This window comes from Solanum lycopersicum, chromosome 11, assembly GCF_036512215.1.
Source record: "Solanum lycopersicum chromosome 11, SLM_r2.1".
NCBI lineage: Eukaryota > Viridiplantae > Streptophyta > Magnoliopsida > Solanales > Solanaceae > Solanum > Solanum lycopersicum.
The window spans coordinates 47,895,962-47,906,418 of record NC_090810.1 but is presented as its reverse complement, the minus strand read 5'-3'; the positions used below and the strand labels follow the sequence as shown (position 1 = coordinate 47,906,418).

Sequence of the window (10,457 nt, the reverse complement as noted above, 5' to 3'; positions counted from 1 at the left end):
TTTTCCAAACATCATGCTTTATTTCCTTCTCATAATCTTCTTAACACTGACAAAGGTGCATCTTTGATAAATGTCACTCGACATTTATGTTCATCCTGAAACATGATCTTCATTATCTGAATATGATATTATTCCTCGTTGTGCGACATTGTCCTTTTCCTCGTGACCTTCTTAATTTGATACATCTAAAGATATGATAGAAGTATTATCTACCTTATTGTTAGTATGTACCTCATAAACGTCTGGCACCATGTCTTTTTGCTTGAGAAACTTCAAACCATAAAAACTCAAGTGACAAAAATTTTCGTGCCAAAGTCATAAATTATCTACAACTTCATTTTTGAATGCATTGTAATTAAATTATAAAGGAATTTTATTTTTATCATATCTACTTCAACAATGACTTAATTTGGGTCAATTTTATCAGAAATTTTGCAATACTTATCTCTCAACACAAGTGAATAACCATTTCCCATGAATTGACCAACACTAGGCCATTTTTTTCCAATTCAACAACATAAAGCATATCATGAATTTTTTTACCGCTACATTTTACGTTGATTAAAATGTTACTTTTATCTTTTGCATCAACTAAGGCCCTTTCCCCATTCTCACATTAGTAGTTATGCTACTATTAATTGAGAGGGAAATTTTTCATTCCAGTCGTGTGATTGCTACAACCACTATCAATATATCATTCATTACTTTTTGCTGAAAGATCACATTCACAAACAAACAAAGGATTTGCTTCCATTTATTCCTCCAGATCTTTACATAAATTTGTTTGCTCCTGTTTGTTGTGCCAATTATCATTCTTAATAAGGACAATTTTTTTTCCAAAATTAACATTGGGTCTTGCCTTTGTTTCATTATTTTATTGCATTGTGATTAGTCCATTTTCAAATTTTACAAAAAGGACTAGTACTTTTCTCAACTTTTTCTTCAACCTTCTTAGAAGAATCATCATGATCCTTCTTCTTTTTAGGATTGTAATTCTTCTTTTGTTGATCTTTTGAGAAATTTTTAAATTCTCATTTTGTTTTAGCGGAAAGTCGTCTCTTTGGGTTGATCTTGACAAAAAACCTTTGCTTCTCATATGAACGTAATGATCCTACTAGCTCTTTGATTGAAAGTTTAGGAAGATCTTTTTTATCCTCAGTGATAATGACAATGTAATCATAGTTTTCTATAAGACTAATTAGAATCTTTCCCACAACTTGTTGGCTATAAATTGTATCACCGTGACTTCACATTTCATTAATCAAATTCACGACCCTTGTGTAATATTCATCTATTTTTTCAGATTCTATCATTTTCAAGTTTTGAAACTCTCCTCTAAGAGTATGAAGATTTATAGTGCATACCTTTTCGTTGTCGTACACTTCAATTTCCAAAGACTCCCAAGCTTGGTTTGCAGTCTCACAGGTAGAAGTTTTTGCAAAACATGATCTGGAGACTCTTATTTGGATTTTGCTCAAGGCTTTTGCATCTTGACGGTACTTAGCCTAAGGATTTTTTATCTCTGCTACTTAAAGTTCACCATAATTTTTTGGTTCATCATAGCCATTTACAAAAATAGTCCACAAACCATGTGTATTTAGATGTGTTCGCATTCTTATCTTCTAGTATTCAAAATTGATTCCAAAAAAAAATAGAGTAAGAACAATTGAAGAATCAACACCTTCATTTGTTTTGGATGCCATATTTTTTTTCTTTACCTAACCCGGATTAAGAATGAAAACCTGCTTTTCACACCAATTTGTAGGAAATATGGAAGGACAATATTATCTCTAGAGAATGCTCAAGTTTTATATAGGCTACTTAAGACAACTTGATATGATTACAACCATCAACTACGTCACTATTTAAAATACTCAAAATAGAAAACCAAAATTGCACAATAACTAGATACATATATCACAAATTACTAGATAAATATATAGCAAAATCCTTAAAGACTTCTTGAGAAACTAAGAGACAATATTTAAATACTAAACATCAAGGTGTGAATGCATTAGTTCCAACAAGGAATTCTTAATTTTTATACATGAAGGATGCTTTCTTTATGTTTATAAAAATTTTCCTTTATTCACCTCTTTTCCGAAATTGAAAACCGTCACTAAAGTTGATGAAGAAGCATGGCTGGAAGCCTATCTATCGATGATCATATTTTTGTGGATGAAGAAGCTCCAACTGATACATGAATGAGTAGCCATAATTTTTTTTCAATATCAAAGTTTAGAGATGAGATTGGTCAAAGGGCAAATATGTTCCTTTAATTAAATGACATGGGAAGATATAACACTTTTCTGAAAGTATAAGGGCAAATATGACATTTTTTTTATTTAATATTAACTTAAAAATTCTAAAATTAAAATTTTATATTACATGAAAATTATATAGGATTATTATTTAGAAAATAAAGAAAATTATATTATGAAATAAAAATAATAAAAATATAATATTAAAGAGAGAGAAGAAATTCCTTTGTAGAGAGTAATAAAGACTTGGGTAGGAGTTGATTGTCTCAAAAAATACAATACTCAATATTTGGAGAGTAAAATAGAGTCTACAGTTGAAGATGCCCTAAAGCCCCAGATCTCACTCGCCTGAGCAGCATGAATTACCATCAGAATTGCCACCGAAAACACGTAAAAAATGGGTAAACTAATCCACCCAACACCCTTTTCCACCCCAGTTATAAGCCAATTTTTTTTCTTAACAAACATTGTTACTTTTTTATGATTTCGTTCATCATTGCCGGAGTTTCAACAGATAACATGTTGGAGACGAGTGAACACATTCCCACCCCCTTTCAGTTCCATTTATGTCCATCAATTTTTTTAAAAATCAAACACCTTTTTCGATCATGCTTCAGAAATGTTTCTCAATTTCCCTTAACTAGTGTTTTATAATGGGGCTTGAATAAAAAGGTTGTGTTTTATATGGTAAATATGAGCTCAGACGATTTTTGGTTCAAGGTTCTTTTTCTAAAGTATACCATGATCTTAACGTGGTAACAGGGGAGAATATAGCAATGAAAGTTCTTTGAAAAGAAAGGGTGGTAAAAGTAGGAATGATGGAGCAATGAGAAATCTCCATCATGAAAATGGTAAAACATCAAAATATAGTCGAGCTTCATGAAGTTATGGTAAGCAAAACAAAGATTTACTTCACCATAGAGTACATTAAAGGCGGTGAATTGCTTGAAAAAGTAGTTAAAGGTAAGCTTAGAGAAAACAATTCTCGAGGTTATTTCCAGCAATTGATTTCTAAAATTGATTTTTGTCATAGTCGTGGTGCTTATCAAATGGATATAAATCCTGAGAATTTGTTGTTAGATGAAAAAGGTAATCCTAAGGTAACCGATTACGGACTTATTGCTTTTACTAATCATTTAAGGCAAGATGGTTTATTGCGTAAACCTTGTGTACTCCTGCTTATATTACCCCTGAAGTACGTGGTAATCATGGATATAATGCTGCAACATAAGATATTTTGTCATGTGGAGTTATTCTTTATGTGCTTTTAGCTGGATTTTTACCATTTAAAAATGATAATATTATGGTGTATATTTTGGGTCATGGGTCGCCCATATGGATAAACCTGACCCAACCTAATATATTTTAATGTTTTATCCAATTAAATAAATTAAATAATCAATTAGGATAAATCCTTTAAAGGATAAGACTGAAAAACTACAATGTAACTGGTCAACTCCTCTATAAAAGACTCCTAATGTGAGAAGTTTCGATGAGATAAAAGATGTGAGATGTGATAAGAATGTTAAACGTGAAAAAAGAGAGGAAAACCTGTGAAATAGAAAATCAAAAACTAACATTCAATCTAGAAACAAAAACGGTTGAGTTTCTCAGGCAAAATCATCAAAACACAAAAACGCACTTCTAGTTTGTGAACAAAATCTTTGATCCCTAGTGATTCAAACATGGACTTGAGCACCAACCTGTCAAAGCCGCAGATCAACGACTTCTGCTGTGAATTACATGGTACAGGTTTTGTTGTTGATTCCTATAAATATTCCTACAAAGGTATCAAAGTCATGGTTATTAATCTCATTATGTGTTCCATTCTTTTCTATTCACTTTGTATGTATATAAGAAAATAAATTGAGTATATATCTTTTCAAAATCACTGAATAGAAAGAAGAAGAAAAAAATTGGAAAAAGTTAAATTTTTATTTGACGTTTAATTGTGAATTAATGATTAAAAAATAGGATTCAGAATCCAATTTGATTGTAGGATTACTTGTCCTACTATGAAAATAGCTCAGCAATTATTTTTTTAAAAAAAAATGATCTGTTTAGTAGCAATTTGAAAATTGGTTGGAAGATATTTTTGGCCAAAACTTATTTGATCATAATATGGTTGCATGTCTTCTCAAAAAAATATTATAATAGAGAAGAAATTAAAACGAGTTAGATACAAATTTTTGAAAAATTATCTGTTTTTTGACAGCTTTCAGAAAAACTGCATCTGTCCGAAGCAATGTGGAAATTCGTCATGCAGTTTTTGGGTAGAAACTTAAATTTTTTATGATTTGCCCATTTTAAGCTTCCCTAAAATATATTATAATAGAGAAACAGACTTAAAATGAGTGAGATATGAGTTTTTTAAGTTGGGTTGAAAAAAATAACTTGTTTTTTGGATTGAGATTAGAGTCCTATTCAGGATCATTTTTATATGTGTCTTATTTAGGATCTGATCGGTCTTCTGTATTCGTTTAGTCCTCATGTACCTTAAAAAATTGCTTGTCCTTTATGAGAAATAAGTGACAGATTTTGTCATATTAAATGGATTAACTATATTTCTTTTTGTTCCAATTTCAGACATGGCTGAAAAGGAACATGCTGAAATTACTCCAAGTTGGAGTTCTCAAATTAGATTAAAAGGATGAGGTCGAAGAGCAAACAGTAGTAAGATGTGTTTCCGAGGGCGAGAAGTCGTACAGATTGATGTTCCAAAAGAGACACAAAGTATCTTATGGAATGATGGATAATTCAAAGAAAAAGGGAAAAAGATCTAAGATAGTTTTATGTCTTTGAACATTCGAAGAAAACGAGAAAAAGATCTAAGAGAGTTTAAGTCTTTGAAGATATATCCCCTTGGTTGTTTAATAGAATTCCTCCAGATTTTTGCCAAAAAATTTGAAAAGCTTAATGAAATTGGTGTTAACGATTCAGAGGGATAAGAGTATGATGTGTTGCATCATTTTTGAAAGAATACTGGAAAAATAAACTAAATCAAGTGTAAATTGAAATTAGGAATAATAAAGACTTATGGAAATACTATGTAAAAATAGGAGTTATGTTAATAAAACTTAACCCACGGTGTATCCACATACTCCTTTTTTTATCAGAATAATTTTTATTATTATTATTATTGTATTTTTTTATTTAACTTTGAAGTGAACATCTTTATTTATGCTTTAATATGGATTGTTTTCATTTTATTCTCCTTTATTTTTGATGAGTGAATGATTATTATATTGCACAAAACTATACGGTGTTCAATAGTTAGACATGGAAATCTGTGCGATTATAGTCTAAATGAGTTAGCATACACATTAAAATGTTAATTTAAAATATTGATTAAATATTTAATTAGTAAATGATGAATGGATGCTTAAGTGTCATTTTGATTTAACATTCAAATGTGAAATCTTTATGAGAATTGATTTCATTGAATGTGCATGTCACATGCCTAATTTTATGTCAATAACAGACATGGAATGCTAGATTAGGTCACATAGGTAAAAGATTAAATAAAAAAGTTGGGAAAAGAAGGGAATTTAGGTTGTTTCATGAAAATTCAAATTTAAACTTATGAAAATTGTCTTGCTCGAAAGATTACGCGTAAACAATTTGACAGGCTAAGAGGACTGAATTCTCACTTCAATTAATATTTGTGGTCCAATGAATGTGAAGGCAAGGTATGGTGCTTCATACTTTATTAAAGCACTTGAGCGCTTTAAAGATATATGAAAGAAGTTGAACCTCTGTACGAAATGTTGAATTCAAAAGATCATATAATGTTTTCAAATATACATGATAAATCAATGCATCAAGAAATGATTCCTGGTCCAAGTTGCAGTTATGAATCCCAAATCCTATAGAGGAATCTTAACTTCAAATTTGTAAGAGTACTAAAATAGGTGTACCTAAAAAATCTTATAAAATTGAGGATTTTGTTTTCTTGGTATCTCCTACGGAATCGGTGAACATAATTATATAGCAGAGGCTTTATCAAGCCCTAAAAAGGATGAATGGTTAAAAGCGATGAAAAAGAATTAGAGCCTACGAAATCAAACCATGTCTTGAATTTAGTTAACCTTTCTAGCGAACGTTAAGCTATTGGGAATAAATGAATTCTTTAAGTTAAACGTAAATCAAATAGGTCAATAGATAGACATGTCTCAAGTTCCTTATTCTAGTACTGTCGGGAGTTTGATGTATGCTATGATGTGTAATCGCCCAGACATTTGTTATGTCGTGACTCTAGAAAGGAAATATCGATCCTATATTAGAAAATATCAGTGGAAAGTGGAAGGCAGTAAAGAGAATATTCTAATATCTAAAGAGAATTGCAGATCATGTACTATGTTATAGTAGATCTGATTTATTCATTAAAAACTATATAGATACTGATTGGGCTGGTTACTGGGTTAATATAAAATCAACATTCGTTTTTGCTTTCATACTAAATGGTGGTAATATTTCATGGAAAAGTAAGAAGCAAACTTAGGCAGCTCTTTCAACCATGGAATCTGAATTTGTAGCATGTGTGTGCGCATTACAAAAACTTATTTGTTTATATAGATTCTTTGATCATTTCAACATTACAAAGAATTGTGAGGGTCAAATAATTCTACATTATGATAGTTAAGCCACTATCTTGTACATAAAGGATCCTAAGTATCACAGAAGAACTAATCTCATTGACATCAAGTATAACTTTGTGAGAGACATAGTGAAAAGTGGAGAAATAACTTTACAATAAACTTATACACATGAAATGATAGTTGAATTTTTTTTGGAAGGCCATCTTTAGAAACTTATTTGAAATACATGTTAAAGAACTAGGTTTATCTAAAATGTGATGATATTTCATTATTGTAAACTGACATGATTGTTACGATATCTTCTTTTATAGAAAACTATTGAATTTATGTTCAAATGTAGTATGCATGTGATAACATGTAAGATATATAGTGTAGAACATGACCCGATATTGTCTCTCTCACATGAGTAATCGTCTCTTACGTCAGGGACGATGAAGAAATGAATTTCACCATAATATTATGACTTCTTTTATGATCATAGCAAAAGTTTCTCCAACAAATGAGTTTAAAGATCACTTAAGAGAGAAACTAGGGTTAAACATCTGGAGATGTTTAGACCAAGGTATGTACGATGCTGAATAATCAATAGAAGGAGACACATACAGCAATTTAATGTGTAAATATCGAAGCACGTGTATCATACAACGTGTGTCTAGCGATCAATTTGTCAATGAAAGAATATTCTCGGCTTCTTCATTTTTAAAGACCTTGAAAAATAAAATAAACTTTTTAATGAAATACCATTTAACCTTTTGTTGTTACTTGAAGCTTAAATCAGTGTGGCTATTTTAGAATGTTAATAATAACCATGAGTAGTTTGGCAATGCCGTAAATGTCTAGGAAAGCAGTTGATATGGAACAGATAGATTCAAGTAGAAAGGGAAGATCATGGAACGAACAATTTAAGTTGTATACATAAGTAGGCTATTACACAAGTATAATTTTGTGTATAAAGTTAAACATAATTTCAAGTTCACTTCTTTAAGAGGTTGAGGGTTCGAATAAGTAACTACCAAAGTAGTGAATAACGTCTGGGGTATTGTGAGTAATAGTATTCTTTAATAGTAGTGAATTACTTCAACGTGTTATTGAATTCATATACAGAGCTTGAAAAACCTTAAAGATAAGTTCTTCATGCTCACAGGTTGTACGAACTATTTGTCATCTGAATTGTGTGTCATATTGATTTGACTTTTGACTTGGGTCTTGTCGACCATGTGCAAAGTGGGACTTGTAAGTTTAGGATCATGGGTCGCCCATTTTTTGACCGACGTGACCCGAGCCAATCTATTTTAATGTCTTATGCAATTAAATAAATTAAATAATTAATTAGTATTAATCCTTTAAAGGATAAGACTGAACAACTACAATCTCACATTTTAACTCTATTTAAAAACTCCTAGTGAGAGTAGTTCCGATGAGATAAGAGATGTGAGACGTGAGACGTGAAACGTTAAACATGAAAAGATAGAGGAAAACCTACGAAACAAAAAATCAAAAATTAATGGTTAAGTCTAGAAAAAAAGTGTTGAGTTTCTTAGGCAGAATCATCATCACACAAAAACAAACTACTAGTTTATAAACAAAATCGTTGTTTCCTAGTGATTCCAAGATGGACTTGAGGACCAACCTGTTAAAGAAGCATATCGATGACTTCCACTGTGAATAACAAGGTTCACATAGTGTTGTTTATTCCTCTTAATATTCCTACATATATCTATGTATAGGAAAATTCACAAGGGTTATTTTAAGTGTCCACCTTGGGTTTCATCTGATTCAAGAAAGTTGATAGGAAAGATGTTGGATCCAAATCTTAGGACTAGGATTACTGCTTAATGATTATGGAGTCTAATTGGTTGATGAAGACTGTCCGCGGAACTTTGAGGAGTAGGGAGGAGGAGGAGTTTTCTCATGTGGGAGATGAAGATAGTGTAGTAAAGGTGAAAAATATTGAGGTTTTGAATGCTTTTCATATAATTTCTTTGTCAGAGGGGTTTGATTTAGCTCCGTTGTTTGAGGAAAACAATAAAGAGAAGGAACAATTGAAATTTGCAATAACAAAGCCACCTAGAAGTGTGATTTCAAAGCTTCAGGAAGTGTCTAAAACGTCGAAACTCAACTTAAAGAGGAGTGGTTCTAGTGTTAGGTTGCAGGGGCACGAGAGTGAAGAAAAGGGAAGTTGGGAATTTCTTCTGACCTATTTTTTGTGACACCTTCATTTATAGTGGTGGAGGTGAAGGAAGCTTGTGGTGGCACATTTGTTTTTAACCAGTTCTGCACCAAAGAGCTTAGGCCAGCACTCAAGGACATTGTTTTGAAATCAGCACTTGAGAATTCAACAATTACTTGAGTAAATAAAAGCTACTGTTACTTTCATGTATTCGAGAAATATTTGAATTTGTTTAGTTTTGTTTTTGTTTTTACTTTAAGATGTGTTCTTAAAATTTATTCTTAATCTCTCAAGTATTGTCGCTATAATTCATGTGTTAGAGCGATCGAATTTGATCGTCGTAGAATACCTAGTTCTCTCTAGTTCTATGTTCTGGATGTGTGTTAATCAATAGAGTTGCATAACCTTATTAGGATTGGTAAATAAGACATACCCCGTTGCTTGTACTTATCCCTATTGAGGATTTTTTATAATTTTTATATTAATAAAACACCACTAGACAGTGTGTCTAGTTGTATATTAATAAAATAAAAAACAAGGTTTCTCTCTTTGTGTCTTGAAAATTTAAGTTATGACACATGTACTATGTGATATCTCTGAATGGTAGATGCTTCTATTGAGACATGAAAAACAAGAAAGAAAAGAGAGAAAGAAGTGCTTGAAAATCTCTAGCACTCAATTTTTATTAGAGAAAGCAATTGAGGAGTGAAAAATTACGGAACAAAGAAGGGTATATAAAGTTGGTGAGAGATGTTCAGATAAGATTATATTAAATTTTAAAACCTTATAAATGTCATTCACTATACATTGATTTGTATTAGATTTTTTTCTTTGACCAATCGATTGAAGAAAGCCCTTTGTGAACCAAAACAAGCTCCACGATCTTGATACAACTGAGTTGAGGACTTTTTTCTGAAAATGGATTTCAAAAGTGTCCATATGATTACACATTTTGTTGTGAAAATTGGGGAGAACAGAAGATTGCTCATTCTGTGCTTCTATTTTGATAATCTTGTATTCAAAGGGAATAGTAGCATCACATTTGATGAATTCAAGAGGTGTAACATGTCCGATCTTGGTAAAATACATTATTTTGATTGTTTAGAAGTGGTGCATTCTCATCAAGGGATTAATTTTTCTCAGAAGATATGTATGAGAAATTTTAAGTAGGTTTGAGATGCAGAATCACAATCCAGCCAACATTCTACTTGAATTTGATTAGAAACATAACTAAGTTGGGAGCATAAATAAGGTGGATAATTCCTTTAACAAACCAACTGTCGACAATTTGATGTATCTACCTGCTACAACATCATGTATGAAGTTAGTCTTTTAAGTAGATATTTGGAATAGCCAACTAAACTGCATCTCCGAGTTGTAACAAGAATTCTGCTTTACATACAAAGAACCAAGGATTTTGAAATTTTC

General features: G+C 31.3%; 1 pseudogene; it reads left to right on the top strand.

Moving 5' to 3' along the window:
• Positions 1 to 2,914: 2,914 nt before the first annotated feature.
• Positions 2,915 to 9,209, top strand: LOC101244549 (CBL-interacting serine/threonine-protein kinase 6-like; annotated as a pseudogene).
• The last annotated feature ends 1,248 nt before the right edge of the window (positions 9,210 to 10,457 follow it).